We start from the raw sequence: 21,165 nt of genomic DNA on the forward strand, positions 1-21,165 counted from the left end.
GCTTTGTGCTCGTCCCATTGGTTCTGTGTGCTGTGTGTGCTCCCATCATTAATGAATCTCCATTACCAAAAATAATTACTTACAAATCCTAAGCAGGCACAGTGCATCATTGGAGCGTTTTTATTTCTAAAGATCTGCCCTTAAAAGTTTTTTTTTTATACTTTTTTAGCGGTCTTTTTATGTGCCTTTTTTAGTGAATGTGCGTCCCACTGTGACGCGCCGTGGCTTCATGTGTGTCCCATCGGTTCGGTAATAAGAAGCAGTAATAGAGCGCGTACGTCCCTTAATGGTGCAGCACACGTCGCGCATGATGGCTTTAAAGATCTCGAGTTTTAAACTTTTAGGTCAAGAATTCAAGAACCCAAATAATCTGAAAACCCCTGGATTAGTGCATTATCATATAACTAAAAATGTGCAGTCTATAGTGATTGAGAGCTCACAACTTCATTGTTTTGAGTTTTATGAGTTTGTAGCTGAGTTTAGTGTAGTTGAGTGTGCAATTCATCATAAGGCAATGCAAAAAAGAACAAAAACAAATGTTGGCTCATTCTGGAGCTTCTTTGTTATCATTAATGTATGCAGGTTCTCACAGCTTAATCACTATCCGGTTAAAACCAAGATTTTCGTTAGACAGAAAATACCTAAGCAGCCATGAGACAGAGCTGACAGGTCGAGAATGCATGTGGCATGAAGCAGTAACATAGTCCGTATGTCCCTTCATTGTGCACCGCGTGACACACGTCTAGCAGTGCGCACTCTACACCATTAAGGGACATACACTTTCCTTCTGACCTGTTGGCGCGAATGAATGTGGCGCGCCGTGGCTTGATGCACGTCCCATCGTTCCGGTATTTAGAAGCAGTTACAGAGCGCTGTGATGCCGTGCGCATGCGCGCCGCGTGCTGCACCGTTAAGGGACATTAGCGCTCTGTAACTGCTTCTAAATACCGGAACGATGGGACGTGCATCAAGCCATGGCGCGCCACATTCATTCGTGCCAACAGGTCAGAAGGAAAGTGTATGTCCCTTAATGGTGTAGAGTGCGCACTGCTAGACGTGCGTCGCGTGGTGCACAATGAAGGGACATACGGACTATGTTACTGCTTCATGCCACATGCATTCGCGCCGTGTGTCTGCACAAAGGGAAGGTGGTCCACGGGGGGACGCAGTGCTGACTACCGTAAACACTCGAGTATAAGCCGAGGATTACTTTTTCAGCACATTTTTTGTGCTGAAAAACTCGGCTTATCCTCGAGTATATACGGTACTTTTTATAGTACAATCCTTATATATTTAGATGAGTACAATTTATTGGCACATTATTATTTTCACACAGTATGTCCCCTTTAAGTTTCTGGAGAGCTTATCTTGACCTAGTGAGCCTCAATTTTTTTGTTCGTATAATGCTGCCCCCTCAAAATTCAAAATTTTCAGAACCTTTTAGAGGACTATACTATAATAGTGATGTAATAGAAGCAAACCTTTTAAAGGCAAATTAGGTCCTAGTAAATAAAGGAAGTTGTATGGGCAGAGTGCCAATGTATGAAGTAATGTTTATCTTAGAGAGGGATTATTTTTGGCAGCAATCCTAAAAGGCATGATAAATAATGTGTCAAATTGTTTTCACAAAACCAAAATCAACGGGCCCTGCAAAACTTTTTTACGAGCTGGGACAGTGTATGTTGCATACTTGATTTATTATTATAGCAAAGGATAGCAAGCATTTAGACAGTAAGATTTGTCAAGAAAAATATCTGACTCAGTTGATCAACTAAGGTCAAGCTAACAAGCTAAGGGCAGTTATGGTGTTACCTTATGGAGCTTCTGTCATATTTATATTACACAATATGTATATATTTTATATGCATTGTCATATGTGTGTTTGAAGTGCTAGCATACACAGACACAACCTCAGCAAAAGCAAAGTTGCAATCCTGATTTTTTGGGAGTCGTAGTCCAACACCAGATTGGGGGGCTCAGCTTGAGCCCTGGTTGCAGCTGAGGTAGGGGTTACATGTGATCCACAATTATATTATACAATGAGAACAATGGGATAACATCAACACAATATAAAGTAAGAAATAGCAATTCCAGCACATTATTCAGTCAAGGGCATTGGATTCAGGGACAATAGATACATTCTGCACAGGGAGTGGCAGTGACACAAACTCTATTAAACATTATGCACAGTAAGAGGCAGTGGGTACTGGAATCCTAGGAACATTATAAACAGAGCAAATGCATTACAAATTTAATTTATAATGTGACCTGAAAATCTCATAGAATAAAAGTCATAAAACCATTATGCATCATTCCCCTAGAAATAAAGTAGGCTAAATATGCTCCATGTATAATACCACCAAACACAATGCAGGATATTTGCAGGTACAGGTATGGGACCCATTATCCAGAATGCTCGGGACCAAGGGTATTCCGGATAAGGGGTCTTTCCGTAATTTGGATCTCAGTACCTTAAGTCTACTAAAAAATCAATAAAACATTAATTAAACCCAATAGGATTGTTTTGCATCCAATAAGGATTAATTATATCTTAGTTGGGATCAATTAAAAGGTTCTGTTTTATTTATACATAGAAAAAGGAAATCAGTTTTAAAATTCTGAATTATTTGATTAAAATGGAATCTATGGGAGACATGCATGCTGTAATTCGGAGCTTTCTGGATAACGGGTTTCCGGATAAGGGGTCCGATACCTGTACAAGACAAACTGCCCAAAATAAAACATATTACAGATGTAAATAAAATGCATAACATTTCTACTCTTGTTCCATGCTACTTTTATTCTTTGTCTTTTCCTTACTATCCATATGTATTTATCTTCTACCAATATTTCTGCTCTTGTACTTCCATATTTACTTGTCACCTCTTCTTGTAATTCTCACCTTACCTCACTCAGCTCCCCTCTCCTCTACTTTCCTGGGTTCTCTACTTTAATGTTCTCTTCCTTTCTGTACAACCCCTCACAATTTTAGTTTCACATTTTTTTTTACATTGCTTCTTTTGCCCCCTTATGGTCTTTTTTTCTGGTCCTTTTGTCCTGATTTATCACTTTTTACTATTTTCCTTCTCAAGTCTATTTTGTGCCCATGTCCCTATTCTGTTTTCTTCCAGACTTGTACTCTTTTTACACTCCATTCTATCCTTCCTCTCCCACATCACTCCGGTGATTTAGATTTTCGCCGGTGGGATGGCATTTCGGGGAGATTAGTCGCGGGCGTCTAATCTCACCGTGTGCCAGAGCCCTTACAGCAGTATTAAGAAGCTGAGCAGGGGACACGCAGGAACGGGAAATGATTAAAGAGGGAAAATCTCTAAGCAGCTCTCCTCTACTGGTTTCTAGGCGTGCACTTCTCAGTTTACAACTCTAAGCAGAGCAGTAGGATTGGTGAGTCTGCACATGGTTCAAAGTTCAGCAGAATCTCCAATCCCACCGCTCTACTATTGAGAAGTGCACTCCTACAGAACAAAATAGCTTCATCTCACAGATTGCCAGCGCCGGGGCAGCCAAATTTAATTAGCGGGAACTTTAAATGTTTAATCTAGCAGACGGGACATTTCACGGGCAGTTTTCCCGTGAAATGGGGCCGATCCCTGTGAAACGGGTATGGATGGGAACCTTAAGATAGCATTACAATACAACAAATGTAAGCCCTGAACATATCTTGTCAATCAGATAACTGCAAACCCCCCTTCCCCATGGCAAAAGGTAGTTGTAAATCCTGTCCTTTTGTCCTCATGCTTCCTTTTACATCTCCTATTGTCCCTAAGTTAAAGTGTCATGTACGTTCAGATTTTAGTCTTTTTCTGAACGTTCGGATGTCGATGGCATGTCAAAATGCAACAACCTAAAACGAAAATTCAGACTAAAATTGTAAGCTAAAGCCCTAAAAATAACAAGTTAGAGAATGTTCTCACCATGAAATAGACACCAATCATATGAAAGTGACTTCCTGGAAATGCATTGTAGGTCCCCAAGGATATAGTCAAAATACATGTGCAGTTTTTATCGCTATCCGACCAAAATTTTCTAATCTGGCCGATCAAACGTGTGATCGCTATGGTATGAAAATTATCGGGATGATAATTTGGAGCCCACACACAGTCTGAAAATTATTTTGTCAGTGCCAGTATGGCCAGTTTTAGTCCCTAAGATAGTGCCTTTAGAGTCCATGCCAAACTCACTTATACTAACCTATTAGTTACTAATCAATAAGAATTTGACACATCAACTATGATCAGTCTCTAGGTTAATAGGATAGGTTAAAGGACATGTAAAGCCTACATTTGCCTACAATGTATATCAGTTGGGCACCTCTCCCCCACCCAAACTGCATCATTTGCACTGCATATTTCCCCTCCGTTTGCCAGCACCATCACATTTTCCTAAAGCAAATAGCAGCTTTCACCTGGGTGCCATTTTAACTGTGATACATAATCAGATACATTTAAATCTGCAAACAGCATACACAGACCCTTATTCAGCATACATTTCATCAAGAAAACGCTCACACAGGCAGAAATATCTCTGATAAAAGTTCTGCTTTGTTTGAGCACTGTAATGGTAAAGCTGAGCTTTAAAAAATTTAAGCAGACAGCTAGAGATCAGTTTCAATGGGAAACAGCAATGCCATCTCTTCACTGGCTGCTAGACTGGAGGACGTGTTTAGTAATCTGAGCATGTCTGGCAAGCCAGAAATCAAAGCAGGAGGAAGGGGGCCAAGTGGGTTACAGGAGGAGAAGGAAATCTAAGTGATTAAGGGGATGCTGCAGCCTTACTATTAACCTCTGGACAACCAGTTTGGCATGTATTGAAAGATTTCAAAGAGGCTGTTCATTGATTGCATTTTTGTGTGTGGGGTTTACATGTCCTTTAAGGTTTAGTAAGTGTGTTTCTGGAGTTCCTGCAGTGTAGTCACAGATGCCAGACTAAATAGAAGGATGAGTATAAGGGAGGTAGTGGAATTATATGCAACAGATATTATCTTTGCAAATATTGGTTATATATTGCATTTAGATTTAGATTTTTTTTGTATATTGCATGTTTTTATTTGCATGTCAATATTGTAGATGTGTCAATAGCTTTTATTAATAAATGTATATTTTTGGTTGAACTACCTCTTTTATTTAAAAAAACCCCAGCAGGACAATGACCTGAAGCATACTGCTAAAGCAACACTCGAGAGGTTTAAGGGGAAACATTTAAATGTGTTGGAATGGCCTAGTCAAAGTACAGACTTCAATCCAATTGAGAATCTAAGTGCAGGTGTTGAGTATTCTGGGTTCTCTGCCAAAAGCCTACTCATCTAATTATGTTTGAAAAAACTTTGTATATTTTTTGGCGGGAGATCAAAGCAAAATGGGGGACTTCAATAAGAATCCGGACTGTGGGGTGAGCTATTAAAATTGGGACTGTTCTGCGAAAATCAGGACAGAACAGAGAAAGAAGATTACTGAAGTGACAATGGAATAGACGAAAAAGGATTTGAAAAAACTGGACAGAAAAGTAAAGGACATGGAGTAGAGAATGGACACAAAATAAGGTAAAAGGAGAAAAAATAGGAAATAGGCTTCTTTCCTTTCAGAAAATGACTACCGTTTCTAGTTAGGAATATGATTCTGTTTTACAATGGCAGCAAAAGTTGTATCTTGCTGTAGTACTCAGTATCTATTTTTCATTGATTAAGTACATCCCTTTTCCACATTTGCCAAGTTATGTTTAATTTATTATTATATTTTTAAAGGAGACATTTTATATAAAGTTCATATTCAGTTATAATATTCATCCTCCGTCAAAATGTGAAATGATGCAGAAAAAAAACTGTCATTATATGATAGCTGCATAGACAACCTCTGAAGTCAGAAGCCAGAGTAAAATGAAAGATGGGAGTGTCTTTAGTCTCCCACAGGAAGTGGTCACAGCTTTGACTGACAGGGGAAGGGAGGGGCATGAGCAGAGAAGGAACAGACTGCCTGTGACACAGCAAAGCCCCACCCACCCTATGCATATTCATTGCACTTTAAGTAGCTGCTGCTCTGTTACTGAAGTAGATCAGGGCCCAGCCACATACTGAAGAGTCTAAACCAGAAGCTTGCAAAAGGGGTGGGTAGAGCACGGTTTTCAAGCAGTTATGGACATATTTGAACAAAAAGGTATTAAAATAAAAGCACTTACTTCTATTTTACATTATTTTACATAGTTTAGTGCATTGTAAAAATGTATGGTATATGTCCCCTTCAAAATAGTATCCTTTTAAAAGTAGTGTTTCCAAGTTCAGTTTACCTTTCATTTATTTCCATACACAAGGTTTGGCTTATTGTTTGTACAAAACATTCATTCCTTGCATGATCATATCTATGCATTTAAATAGGCCTGGGTCTGCCTCAGACCTATTCTCCATTGACAGATATATAATCTGCAGGATTCTTTAATCCCAAACACCAGTGCACTGGATCAAAATTTTCAAAAACTCAGAAATGTGGGTCTTGTGCCATTTGTTATGTGACTCTCTGTCATCCAGTTTTGTGGTCAGGCAATAGAGACAGGAATAACACCCTATGACTACAATAAAATGGAGTTCATTATAAAAGTATCTGTATAACATAATGTATATCTTTTTACTTGTTAGCCTTTCATCTTTGTGATGTATATATTGGTTGCACTGCCTCTCCTCTCTCAACCACCCAACCATCCCTGGCAGCAGAGTTTAAGATGGATTGCAGGGGAGAGAGGTGGGAGTCTGGTTAGTAGGAGATTGCAGTAATCTAAGAGAGAAAGGATAAGGGCATGGATTAGTGTTTTAGTTGTTACTTGTAAAAGAAAAGGGCAAAGCTTGGCAATATTGCGGAGGAAAAAGCAGCAGGTTTTGGCAGTGTTATTAATATGGATAGAGAAGGAGAGGGACAGGTCAAAGTTTGAGGTGACGTTGGTTCATCCACGAGGAGATAGCCAGGAGGCAGTTAGCAATCTGGGTTTGAACATCAGTGGTTAGTGCAGGGGTGTCTAAATATATCTGGATGTCATCTGCATAAAAGTGATATTTAAGAACAAAAGAAGAAATAAGGTCTCCTAACGAGAGAGCATACAGGGAGAACAGCATAGGACCAAATACAGAGCCCTGAGGCACTCCCACACTAAGCTGAACCGGGGTAGAAGATTGGTAAAATTTTTGGTAGTAAAAATATATGCCATGAAATATTTCTTGGTACCTAGTGCTATGCGGGAGATAAGATACTTGAAAGTGGAAGCTTTAAGAGGTTTTATCAAAACTGCCAAATTTGGGAAAGCATTGCCCAGAAACATCCTTAATTCCCAGGGCCAGAGTCTGCATAGTTCTCTCCTGCTCCCCCCTCCCACCAGAATGCTAAGAACTCCCTCCCCCCTCCCTTAGGAATGTGTGATCTGAGCTATAATGGCTAAAGACTGCAGGAAGGAAGCTACCTAAAATGGCAGCTGCTATCTTAAGCAAAAAAAAGAAAGCTTCTAAAGCAGTTTATTCAGGTATGTTAATGGTTTCTGCAAAATAAATATATTGTTCTAGGTGGCACTAATGTGGCAAATCTATTGGCAGAAAAATGCCAAAATTACTTTCCTTCTCCTTTAAAGGAAATCTATACCCCCGAACAATGTAGATTATCTATTAAAATATATAGCATAAAACAGCTCATATATAAACCCCTGCTTAATCTAAATAAACCATATTAATAAAAATATCCTTTTTAGAAGTATCCGCTATTGGATAATTCTATGCGGGAGATAAGATGCTTGAAAGTGGAAGCTTTAAGAGGTTTTTCATGCATGTTATCAAAACTTTTTGAGAAAACATTATGTAGTCTGAAGTAGAAAGGCAAGGTTACACATTTTGGATTTGCCTAAATGTGTACTTTCCAAATATATATAGTTTTGGAGGGGTGTTTTTACCCTACAAAAATGCAGTATATGCATTTTCAGTAGCTGAAGTGATCTCTAGGAAAATGCACTAACTTCATTTGCCAGTATGCCAGATACTTTGGTAATCATATGCATGATGTGCAAACTATTCAGTGAACCCCTGGCATTCATATTTAGGATGTTTTTTCTTGGTACCAAATTCTATGTGGGAGATACTATCTTGCAAAGCCAAAGTTTTAAAGGGGACCTGTCACCCTAAGAAATAACTCAACAAATTATTTTCTATATTGTTAGTTCAGCAAAATAAACTTTACTTACTCTATATAAATAATATAAATCTTGTTTCATTCTGTCGTGGAATTACTCAATCAAAGCAAGCAGGCAGGCACCATTTTGTGGACACTGTTATGAAGACACTGACTATACAATTAGATGAGGAGGAGGGAGGGGAAAAGTGAGATGTGCAGTGACATCTAGGTAGTGCTGAACGGAAAGCTAAAGTTATTGTCTGCCCCGCCTCTATTCCTAAGGCATAGAGGCGGGGCAAGCAATATAGGATTGACAGCTGGGATTTTTAAATGCCTTTATAATGGGGTTGGATGTGTTAATATAAAAATGAATTTGGGTTTCATGTTTAATTTGAAAAGGACTTTTATTATACAGCTTGTCTGGGTGACAGGTCCACTTCTTAAGGTGCCTTTTCTGAATTTTCAGAAATTTTACAGAAACTGCAAAGTTCAGAAAAGCCTTCATTTTTGATAATTAGGAGAAGAAAGACATAGTTATCCATTTTGAATTTCTCAGGATGTGTATTTTTTAAAAATGTATCCTTTCATGGTGCAAACCTATTGTTCCAGTATTTCTAGCTTTGGAATCTAAAGTATGCTGTATTCTGCTGTAATGCTTTGAAAATTCAGTAATTTACTGATGGGAATTTTTGATCTATATAAAAGTCAGAAATCTCCATAAAGTAAATATTTTTCTGGTATAAATCCCTATATCATGAAAATCTCTTTAGTATTTAGAGCTTGCTCTCGTTCCAAAGAGAAAAATGCACAACAGATTTCAACGTTATTCAGTTTTTCTAGGTAAACTAAAATTCCCCCCCTCCCCCAGAAAATGCGAGAGAGAACAAAATATTCAAAAAATGTCTGGCACTTAGTGCAAATTAAATGTAAAATTCTGCTGGCACTTAAAGGCTTAAAAAAATCATTATTTGGTTATAAAAGGGGACAAGTGTTAAAGGACATTCTATGTCCTTTCTGACATGGGGAATGGGGGAATAACCAAGAAATGGCACACAGTCATGTTTGGTATGCAACTGTTGAAACTCAGTTATTAAAGAGGATGTGATTAACCACCCAACTAAAAGCTACACCATTCCTTTAAAGATGTATGCCACAAGCAATTCTTCATTTGTAATATACTTATTAAAATGCCCTGTGACATTGCATACGCTGAACAAATGACAAGAGATGTTAAGTTGCGGATTCAGGAGCATAAAAGTAACATTTGTAACTATAAACCAAATACATATATGGACACGTTAGTTTAAAGACATTTCGAAGCATGTAAACATAAAGCAGTGGTATTGATTCTTGTTATTAGGAGAGTAAATGACAATAAAAAAAAAGTTCTCAGCATAAAAATATTTGGACTAAAATTCTATGTACCATGATACCTGTAGGCATGAATAAGTCGGACATAATTCCTTTTTTGTGAAACACAATATGATTTTATGTGTAAATAATTTACCTGTGTACCTTTTCATTGCAGAAAATGCAAGGCGTCCACCACTATGACTTGAATAAGGTAATGTGATTGTACACTAACAGACTAATCATATAGCACCCGAATGGACAGATGATGTTACTATTCATGTAGCACTTAGTGGGGGTGGTTAATGGTTAATATTTAGGAATTGTGGTGTTCTGTGATTTTTACACTTAATAAAGGCCACACGGGGCCCCAAACATGTTGTTTATATTTCAATAAAATTTGCAATATATAGCATAAGATTTAGCCATGGGCAACAAATCTCCCCTAGTGCCAGCACCCTTACTCTGTATTCCATTACATTCATTGCATGAAAGCAATGTGCAGGCCAATGTTATTTACAGTTCATGTTCATGTCAGCAACAGTTCAGACTGGAACAGAAATACATCCTGCACTTTATTTATACGCCTGAACACTGAAATTTCCTTACTGAAAGCATTCAGAGACAATGATCATAAACTATATTTACTGCTAGTGAAGGAATGCACTGCATGCCAAAATAATATGTTTCCGGTTGAACATATAGCATTGTATTTTAGGCTTTTTAAGTCACTAACAACATGACATACTGCTATACTTCAGTATGAAAGAACATTTTTTAAATTAACTGCAGGTATTCTGAAGCAGATTTGTTTGGAGTGTTTCTTTTGTACTGTCAAGCAAAATTATAAACAGTATACCATGCATTATAGTCTAAGTTCATATTGTTATTAAAATAATATCCACGATAGGAAAAATATGCTGCATTTAATCAAGTATTTAATCATGTTGTATTTAATTATACATGTTTAATTAAAGGACAAGAAAAAGTTAATTCACTGGATAGGCACACAACAGTGATCAAACATGCTATCCAACTGCCATGGGCTGCTTTGTCACTTCTATTTAAAAAAGAAATGCACAATCCCAGGCACTTGGTGGGGAAGCATCAAACCTCCATCCTTGATTTCCCAGGTAATTTCTGCACAGGAACATGCTGTATGTATGTGCATTATAGCAATTTTAATGTTTCCTAGAGGACCATGCATGATTGCACCCAAAGCCCATTCAGGGGCTACACAGAAAAACAAGAAATATGGCACATTACATAGGAGGTAAACTTATTTTGATCAATGAGTACCTAGCATTAGTAAGATTAGTGTAGACATATGTGTGGTGTAGAAAGGCCCATTTCAGAGTTGCAAAATAAATCTTTGAAACCCACCAGTCAATGAATCCTGAATGAAAATTAGGCATGATCAGACAATGTAAATTTCAAATAATTGTTTGGGAAGATAGGAAAAGAGGAAGGAAATTATTAGGGTGCACAACAAATTAATAACCAACTGAATTGTTTGGGTGAATTCTTTGACTAGAAGAAAAATAACTGATTTTGGAAATATGCAAATAAAAAAAGTAGCTATATATTTTTTTAAATTAAATTAAATTGTTACCCCTATATAATGCTAATTCACTAAATCATGTACATTGTTTTTAGGTAGAAACATTTCTAAAGGTGTAGTTCAACTATTTTTTTTTTAAGTTCAATTGTTATCACACAGTACACAAGCAATACTGACTTTTTTCACTTATTTTCAATTTTTTTTTGTTTTGTCTGTTTAAAATGTATTTTTGTTTCTGTTCTGTACAAGACTAAGGTGACACAATAGTTGATACATTTCTAATATGATAAATAAAATTGACTGATGTACAAATTCTATGTGCATGGGAAGCATTCCCAGTGGGGTTGAACTATTGTATAAACATTTAAAGAAGAAGGAAAGGCAAAAACTAAGTAAGCTTTACACATTTCTTGTCTCTTTTTTTGTAAACATGATGTTCCAGTGTCTGACTGGGGCCAGAGTCTGCTCAGTTCTCTCCTCTCTCCCCTCTTCTGTTCCAGCTCCCACCAGAATGCTAAGGACCCACTCCCCCCTCCCTTAGGAATGTGTGATCTCGGCTATAATGGCTAGAGACTGCAGGAAGGAAGCTACCTAGAATGGCAGCTGCTATCTTAAGCAAAAGGAGAAAGCTTTTAAAGCTGTTTATTCAGGTATGTTAATGGTTTCTGCACAATAAATATATTGTTCTAGGTGGCACTAATGTGGCAAATCTATTGGCAGTAAAATGCCAAAATGACTTCTTCTAAATCTATACCCCTGAACAATGTAGATTCTCTATTAAAGGAGATAATTTTAATTTCACTTCTAATGGATAGGGCGCCTTACCCTCACTATAAGCGCATAAGTGCCGCTCCCTCAATCTCCTCCTACAGCCTGCACCACCGCATTCTTTTCTGCTCCGTTTTGCGTTTCACCCGGCGACCATTTTGCCGGGTGATGTCATCGAGAACTCTTCAAGGATTTTTTTTTTTTTAAACTTCTGCTTTTTTAAACAAAGCTGTACAGACAGCTTTTTCCTTAAAATGAAACTGTTAGGGCATTAAACAACTGCAGTCAGAAGAACGTGTTCCAAGAGAGGGAGCAGTAGCTCTGGTTTACAAAGGCAGAGTTAGTATAGCAACTGCCTATGCGATCGGCTCATTGGAGGATTTACTGTGGGCTTGGTTAAGGAGTTCAATCGTCTGCTGTGTAGAGAAGAGATTCATCTCAAGTGAGCATGCTCATTAAAACAGCTTGGAACTGGGCATGTGCACCACGCCAGGCAGACAAGGAGATTCTGAAGGGAGGTGGAGAGGGAGTTACACAGCTCTGCAGTGAGAGAAACTCCAAGGGATCGCTGCCGCTTCAGTGTTTGCTTCTGAGGGACAGGAGTGGCAGGTATTTAAACAGTGCTGTGAGGCTTTTCTCTACTCAGACGTGTATGACACGGGGACAGGGCAACAAGGGGTTACACTCAGTCACCTTTCACACAGGTTAGACTAACATCAAGCACCCCAAACACACCACCACCCCAAATAACTATTCGCTACCACCATCTATCATTAACAGGCGAATACACAAATATATCACACAAGCTTTCTAACTGTAGTTAGGGTTAATTTACAAACACACTCTTCTGCTAACAGTCAACTAGTTAATTAGCCTTTACATAGAATTTGCCCCCCTACTCAACACACACACAGCCAAGCAGTTAATATATTCACATGTAAACAAGGTACGTGGGGATCTTTATAGAGCCAGACAGAACTTATTACATTTTATATTTAATATTACTAAGGTAAACAGTGCATTTAAAAAGGTTTTACAAAAAGAGACTGTGTAATATATATATATATATATATATATATATATATATATATACACACACACACACACACACACACACACACACACACACACACACACACACACACACACACACACAAACAGTAAATAAAATAAAAGGGAATAAAACACAGAAAAAACCCCATGTACGTTACAGTTATCTTTTGTGTTCTCCTGAGGTAAGAAGGGAAAATTGAGCTCACACTCAAACAGAAACTGGAACCTCAAAATATGAGCTAAAGAATACCTGGGTATGTGGCCCTTTTTATGCCCCGCTGGGACCCTTCCTCATTACCGTATGCATGAGGAGGGAGTGTCCAAAAACATGTCCCTTGGGACCCCCTGTAGAAAGCTGCACTTCTCATGCCAGTTTTTTGTCATATTATATTGGTACTTGCCAGTATCCAATATTATTATGAAAATATGGGCTTGCTTTAACCCATATGTGGGCGATCAAAATTATACCAAACGTGAGGGGTGTCTCCTGTTCCAGTCCCCCAGAAACTATCCCTCCTAACTGGTGGGTATAGGCAGTCCCTGTTTGGTATCATTTGGGAAGCATGGGACCTCCTCATAACCAATATATGATTTATGAGGATGTAAACCTTAAAACAAAGGCGATATGGATCCCTTTCTATAATCCATATTTTCTCCTAGCTGCTCCCCCCTGCTGTCCTTAGGTCCACAATTGCCTTTCTTTGATCAACAGATTCAGCTTCATATGGCTGGCTCCGCATTGTCTGATGCCCTAGATAGGTTGGTCACCTTCCACAGTCCCTTGTTGTGTATTGAATTAATTAAGGGTGTCTTGTGGACACAAAGCAAAATGTTGCCAGGTTTAACAATTTACAATGCCAGGGCAATATTGCTGGCATGACACTAACTAAACCATATTAATAAAAATATCCTTTTTAGAAGTATCCGCTATTGGATAATTCTAATTGGAAAATTGCATTTTAAGTACCATCCCCTAGGTCATAGGATTCGGGATGCAAACAAACAAGCCAAAGCCACACCTACGGGTTAGCTTACATAAGCCAATTAATGGTCCTGTCTTTTACTGCCACACTTTTTTCTGTTACAATTAGAACTACATTATTTCAGGTGATCTTTGAGGGAGCCCATAGACCATCAGAAAATGGTGATTTAGGAGAAACGATATAAAAGGGAAATATTTACGGATATATGTATTCCAGTTTACTAAGATTCTTTAATAGACATAGGGGGAGCGTATTTTCGTGATTGCACGACTTTTTCGTACGCTTGCGCGAACAATTTGGAAAGGTTCTGCCGCTGTTTACAATCGTTCAGTACGAAAATTTTGTGACTTTCGGATTGCCAATACGATATCATCGTGACTAATAATACTTTTTCGTAAGCATTTTCGTGATTTTTGCGATCTTCAGAAATGATTGTATTCAATCCGAATTTTTCCCATTCGGGATGCGAACTCGTGTTTTAATGAATCGGCCCCTTAATATGACAAACGATCTGGTGGCAAAGTATTCTTTATGGGGGTATAGTTTTCCTTTAACGGCTTAAATCAGTTAATTACATTTTCTTTCAGTTCAAGTCCCACTTAAAAGTCCAACTTTTGGCCAAGCCCCCTCTTGAAGGTCCAGTCATTAGTTTTATTTCATGTGTTTTTATTTTTTAATCCATGTTATCAAATGCTTAGTCTTAAAAAATTATCAATTTAACACTTTTTAATTGCACTGGCTGTTAAAATTTGGTAATTTGTCCAAAGGTGAACATTTATTTTAGTGCAGTACAAAAAAAATTCTGTGTCTTAAAGGGACAGTAACACCAAAAAATGAAAGTGTATAAAAGGTAATTACTATATAATGTAATGCTGCCCTGTACTGGTACAACTGGTGTGTTTTCCTTAGAAAGACTACTATAGTTTATATAATAACGCTGCTGTGTAGCCACGGGGGCAGCCATTTACAGGAGAAAAGGCACAGGTTACTTAGCAGATAACAAATAAAACCCCATTATATTCTACAAAGCTTATCTGTTATCTGCTATGTGCCTGTGCCTTTTCTCCTTTTTCCCAGCTTCAATGGCTGCCCCCGTGTTAACATAGCAGCTCATTTATATAAACTATAGTAGCATTTTGGTGTTACTGTAACTGTTACTTTAAAACACGAGTGTCAATTTCACCAGATGCCACTAAACCTATACAATTCTTGTCTGGCGCACAGGGAGGACACCCACACATGTGAACATAGAACTGCCACATAGATTAAGGCATGTAAACCAATCTTTAGTCACAATCCACTTTAACTCATAACAAGCTTACAGATATAGGAAAGAATATCTAAGTGAGCAATCATTCACTCCAATATTTTTTAACTGGCATTCAGGCTGAGCCCTCCTGACACTGTTGAAGACCCCCAAATCCACCACTACCAGGGAAGCCAGTCTTCACCAGACAAAATGGTATAGAGGACATTTTATCATCTGAAGTAAATCTGTGCTCCCATGGGCAGTGTAAAAATATACGTGCTGTGAAGTAGCCCAATATTTCTTCATGAGGCAACCTGGGGTAGTTCAGTAAGTGGAAAAAAAACATGTAGGAGGGCAGCTAGTGGTGTTTTGTCACTGGTGGTATTGCAGATTTACTGGGGCGAGAAAACATCCCATGTGCCATTGCCGTAAGTATTACAGGTATGGGATCCCTTATCCGGAAACCCATTATCCAGAAAGCTCCGAATTACGTAAAGCCTGCCTACCATAGACTCCATTTTAATCAAATAATTCAGAATTTTAAAACTGATTTCCTTTTTCACTGTAGTAATAAAACAGTACTTTGATCCCAACTAAGATATAAATAATCCTTATTGGATGCAAAACAGTCCTATTGCGTTTTATTAATAGACTTAAGGTATGGAGATCCAAATTACGGAAAGACCCCATATTCGGTCCCGAGCATTCTGGATAATGGGTCCTATACCTGTAGTACATGAGACCTACATTATATATCAAGGCTAGTGATTTTAAAATGGAAATTGATTACAGTAGGAATTACCAGCCTGCCTCCGTACCATTAAGTTCAAAAGCATTTATTATTATTTTCCTTGCAGAGTATATAACCTCAGTATGATAAAGACCAAAGGTCTTGCCCACACCCTAAGGTTTTATATTATGCTTCAGAGCTTTTACTGCTGGAAGTTATGGCCTTGAGTTGAATGTAATTTAAAGACTATTGAAATGAAATTTAACCACTAGATAATTCTGCTAGAAATAAATCATTATAGAGGCACTTTATAGAAGTACTTTTTTCAATTTACAATACAAGGTAGATGTTAGTAAATGTGCAATATAGCTATTCATCATTTAATGAAAGCCATATTATAAAATTTCCATTATTGTACAAACAAAAGTCTTAACACCTTCATGTCAAGAAGTAATATCTAAAAACAAGTCTACAGAATGTCAATACTTTTTAAATGCAGAAAATACATTTATTCTGTTTTCTGGAATTTACCTCTAAAAAGGAATTTAATAATCTTCATGAAATGCTTAGTAAGTAAACAAAGTGCACATTCTCATTGTTATCCTGTAGGAAGACCATTACTTAATGGTTTTATTGCTCTTATCCAGGAAAATTAACACATGACAATTAAATCTCAATGGAGAGAAAATAACACTGTAAAATGGTTCAACATGTTCAATTAACGAGGAGGCTGGTGTGCATTACAATCAGGGATGGGCTTTGGAAACTGAATGTAAGGGATAGTAACCCCCACCTAAGGAATGTGGCACTGTCTTTCACCAGCAGAAGGGTTAACAAATAAAGATTGATTCCTCTACAAGCAAGCTCCTACAGTGTGTGTATGTGTGTGCCCTCCAATCACAAATCTTTATAACAAGTCAAAAGGGATCAAAAATTATCAGCAGCATATGAAATATATAACCCCCCCATATATGTTCACTAATGCTTGCTGGCAGTGATTGCCTTACAATTGGATTCTGTGTGCTGGAGATCTGTATTTTATAAAATGTACAGAAACATTACAGAACCTAAAGATGTGAACATTGTGTTATTAGTTTGTCTGATGCCAGAATTACCAGATATCTTTACGTTTTAATTAAATCAGTGGCAGAGGAGGAAATCATAAAATTAAGTTTTATCCTCATCTTTAGCAACATGTTTCTCATTAAGGCATATCGATACAGGACAAATAAAAAACAAAGACCTACTAAGCCTCTTTCAAACATTCTTCCACTTGCTCAGGAGGAACCTAAGCAGGGCATAACCAGTGTGTTCCCCATGGAGTAAGCTCATAATACCTGAAAATAGTTATCCTCACCTCAGGGTAAACCATGGAGCATTTATGCTCTGGGAGGAGTGGGGCTGCACTGGCAACTAGAAACTAGAAACTAGGAGGGTATCTGGTATAAATAATACTTATAGGGTCTCCTTTCTATGAAAAGGACATTATTGGTTCAGGTTTTACTTGGCCTTTGATGTACATACAAACCAGTGCTAACAAGCAAATGTTAATTTCTAATTATTTAAAGGAGAACTTAAAGGAACAGTAACACCAGTTTTAAGGTAAATGAAATATAATGTACTGTTGCGCTGCACTGGTAAAAGTTGTGTGTTTGCTACAGTAACACTACTATAGTTTATACATAGCAGATAACGGATAAGCTCTGTAGAATACAATAGTGTTTTATCTGTTATCTGCTAAGTGCCTGTGCCTTTTCTCCTTTGAATGGCTGCCCCCATGGCTACACAGCTTCATTCTTTATATAAACCATAGTAGTGTTTCTGAGGCAAACAACCCAGTTGTACCAGTGCAGAGCAGCAGTGCATTATATTGGAATTTCTATTATACACTTGAATTTTTTGGTGTTACTGTTCCTTTAAGTCAGAATCTAGGTGTATACATTTGATCAGCGATCACTGACACTGTCTACTGCAACAGCTAGGCTGCTCATGCATGCTCTCATCCTATCCCGACTTGTCTACTATAACGTTCTACTAACTGGCCTCCCTAAAGGTGGCCATACACGTGGCGATCCGACGATGTTTCGTACGACCATCTGTCGCACGAAATATCGTAAGATCCGCCACACACCATTCAGGGCTGAATCGGCAGGTAAGGAGGTAGAAACAATAGGATTTCTACCTCCTTCTGCCGATTCAGCTCTGAAGGGAGAATTTTGGTCAGGCGCCTTCTATGGCGCCCGATCAAAATTTTCAAACTTGTCCGATCGGCGAGTCGTCCGATATCGGCAGCTTCCTGCGATGTCGGTCGACTCGCCGACATGCCATACACGCACCGATTATCGTACGAAACGAGGTTTCGTACGATAATATCGGTGCGTGTATGGCCACCTTAACTCTCATCTCTCTCTCCTACAGCCTGTATTAAATACTGTTGCCAGAGTTCAGGCCCTTGCCCTGCTAAAGTCCTTATCGTGGCTTCCCATTAAACAAAGAATACCTTACAAACTCCTTCTCTTAACCTTCAAAGCTCTCCATTCCTCTGCTCCTCACTACATCTCTTCTCTTGTGTCTCCATAGTTCCTGGCTGACACCTCCATTCATCACAAAGCAACCACTTGGTTGCACCCCCCCACTACTCCTGCTGTTTCCCACCGTAAAACCTTTCTGCCTTGCTGCCCCTTATATTTGGAATGCCCTCCCTGATTTCCTCCAGAGAGAAACCTACCTCAGTCTTTTGAAAACTAAACTAACTAAACTAACTAAACTAACTAAACTAACTAAACTAACTAAACTAACTAAACTAACTAAACTAACTAAACTAACTAAACTAACTAAACTAACAGACTACTTCTTGGAGCACTCGCACAGCACCTGATCTGGGAACTATCACTTACACTGCAGTGTCACCCACTGTAACCAACAGCATTTATATTTGTCTATTTGTCTCTTTAAGTTACCCTCCCATCTAGATTGTATGATTTGTGCCCCTGGATTGAGACAGGGACCTCCATCCTCTTGTCTCTTTGACTCTTTAACTTGCAGCTGTACCTTGTATTTATTGTTATACTTTATATATATCTATTATTATTATTATAATAACCCCTGTTTGTATTAATCTATTCTACTGTACAACGCTGCATACATAAGTAGCGCTTTATAAATAAAGATATACATACATATAGCTCTAAATGTACTCGAGCAGTGATCCCCAACCAGTGGCTTGTGAGCCCCTTGGATGTTGCTCCCAGTGGCCTTAAAGCAGGGGCTTATGTTTGAATTCTTGGCTTGGAGGCAAGTTTTGTTTGCATAAAAAAACAGATTTACTGCCAAACAGAGCCTCCTGTAGGCTGCCAGTCCATATAGGGGCTACCAAATAGCCAACAACAGTCTTTATTTGGCACCCCCAGGAACATATTTTATGCTTGTGTTGCTCCCCAAGTCTTTTTACACTTGAATGTGACTCATGGGTAAAAAAGGTTGGGGATCCCTGTACTAGAGGATGGAGTTCAAATTACAAAGACAAAAATAAATTTTACAAATTCTGCATTGTTAAGTATATTATTAAGTAAATTAGAAGCTTTGCATTCTCTTGAGTTTTTAGGAAGATATCGGCTACATGTGCCTGCACCTGAGTGTATTCCATTCATTCGGGTGCAGGCACAGGTAGGAGGTGTATGGCGGTATTTTCGGCAAGTGTTTTTCAGCTTGCCGAAAATATACACCATACGCCTGGTCTGACATTAGCCTTAGAGCTCAAACCAGCACTACCCTGAATCACACAACACAACTGGCATTATACTATAATCCTCCTTAGCCACAATTCTCTGCTCCCTGTAAATTCTGCCAGCTAAACAACAAGCAACATAAACTGAATTCTGAGCACTGGGAAAACAAAGATCAGGGCTAGCATATATTAGCAGTAACCCCAGAAAAGTCTTGAGTCCCTTGTGCACAAAGCACACCAAAGCTGGATTTTAGATAAATATAACATTAGCTTATAAACAAGTAACTCATAAACCCTACTCACACTGGCACTTGGAAACAAGAGGGGGGGGGGGGGAGTCAGTATTGCAAGCTAATTATACCCATATTTGGTTGGAAACTTTGGATAATTTTGACTATATTACTCAACCACCTGGGCATGCAATTTCTTCTTAAGAAGAAAACTGAAAATCTTATTTGCCAATGCACCCTTTGGCTTTTAGTAAGATTCTATTATTCAGCCCAATAGAACAATATAATTTCACCATCCTTGTGCTTGGTCAATTGTGCAGTACCCATTTGTTTGGCACAAACTTAATTTGAAGGTTTGGTCACTGTATGGATACCTGCTGTGCTTACCGTCATTATTTATTGTGTTGGTTTTTCAGCATGTCAAATGTTATATACCCTTATGCACAGTGTTTCAGAATATGATGCCACTGTACAAATGAATCCAATACTAATGATAATAATCACGATGAGCTGAAACGTTTACTAACACATAACATGCATTATTTAGAAATGATGATGAACTGCTAACATTTTAAAGGCTTATTAAAACATGCTTTGGTGAAGAGACTAGTTTCTCTTTATAAAACTTGAAAAAAATCTATTTGTCCCACATAGCATAGTACTCTTCTTATATACAAGTATAACAAATAGCACATATGACAGACTGATGCAGAATGAGGCCAGCTTTTTGACTGGTGTAGTGAAGTGAAGAAGTAGTTATTTTAACCCCTAGTGTGCTTGGATTGAATATAATTTCAGAGAATACATCAGTTTCAAGGCTCTAGTATATCAGGACCAATACAAACAGCTTCTAGTTTAAATGCAGCTGGCTGCAGCTTCAGCTTCTACATACAAGAATCTATTGCACAAGTGTCAGCCTTTTTCAGGAAAGCAAGTGCAAAAGGAATAAGCAACAAAGAACTAGTCACACACCTCCTTATAAGGGGCTAGATACACACACTGCAACTCAGTGCACAAGGGACAGTTACACCTAGGTGCACACAACACACATTACTTCAGCACACAAACACAGCTTTCACACCATAACATTGGCACAGACACTTTAAATTGACAGCTTTCCCTTCCACTGCTTCCAACCATTTACATTTTTACCTCAAAATATGTTAAAAAAAAAAAAAATCTATATCCCTGTACTATGGAGATTATCATTAACCCATCCACTGCTTCTGGCCAGAAATAAATACCACAAAACTATAAAAAGTTAAATTCTTTATACTAAAATACCAGTGGTTTGTCAGATTTTACAAGACTATGAACATTTATATTTGTGAACATAACTCCCAGCATCCCCTGACAGA

At 38.2% G+C, this 21,165-nt stretch overlaps 1 protein-coding gene across 2 annotated transcripts in view; it reads right to left on the bottom strand.

The window, feature by feature from the left end:
• ctnnal1 (catenin alpha-like 1) overlaps positions 1-21,165 on the bottom strand; it is a 209,648-nt gene that overhangs the window by 187,760 nt on the left and 723 nt on the right.

Source organism: Xenopus tropicalis, chromosome 6 (genome assembly GCF_000004195.4).
Source record: "Xenopus tropicalis strain Nigerian chromosome 6, UCB_Xtro_10.0, whole genome shotgun sequence".
In the NCBI taxonomy this organism is placed as follows: domain Eukaryota; kingdom Metazoa; phylum Chordata; class Amphibia; order Anura; family Pipidae; genus Xenopus; species Xenopus tropicalis.